The following is a 662-nucleotide window of genomic DNA, read 5'->3' on the forward strand; positions in this document are numbered from 1 at the left end:
GAGGAAGAAATCCTCTATTTTTAACAGGGAAAGGCCATTATGCATTAGGAGACTAAACAGAACACAAATATTTTGCTCTTTTAACTTGATCATGCAGCTGTCTAGAAATGGATTGACCCTTTATCAAATCAGATGCTTTAGCAGTAGAACTTGGGGGCCTCATCATCCCAAAAACCCTGAACACCTATTTGGTTCAGGTTATTTTTATCTGACTCTGGTTTTAAGGAAACCAAATGGCAGCCTAGAAACATCATATTATCACAGGAGCAAGCACATCTGATCACCTCTCCTCACAAGTGTCAATATTAATGGTGCAACTGAGAAGATATTTGAATTTCACAACAAATCAGGCATGCAGCATACTTCTCTCTAACTGGTTTGACATAAAATAGACACAAAACCCTGGAATGGCTAAAAAACCCACATGTAGCTACAGATGTGGAAATGCCAGGTATTTTCAAAAAAAAAAAAAAAAGGAACACACAAAAGAATCCCAAATATGTTTAAACACATCCCTGAGATGAAAAAAATAATTAAGCAAAAAGTGTTCATGTTCCCAGACCTTGATGCATTATTGAACAGAAGAGACTGAATATCTCCTGCTAAGCCACCAGCACATTCAAACAAGTTCAAGAGCTGTTCACAAGAAAACACACAGCAGG

Source organism: Molothrus ater, chromosome 3 (genome assembly GCF_012460135.2).
Source record: "Molothrus ater isolate BHLD 08-10-18 breed brown headed cowbird chromosome 3, BPBGC_Mater_1.1, whole genome shotgun sequence".
In the NCBI taxonomy this organism is placed as follows: domain Eukaryota; kingdom Metazoa; phylum Chordata; class Aves; order Passeriformes; family Icteridae; genus Molothrus; species Molothrus ater.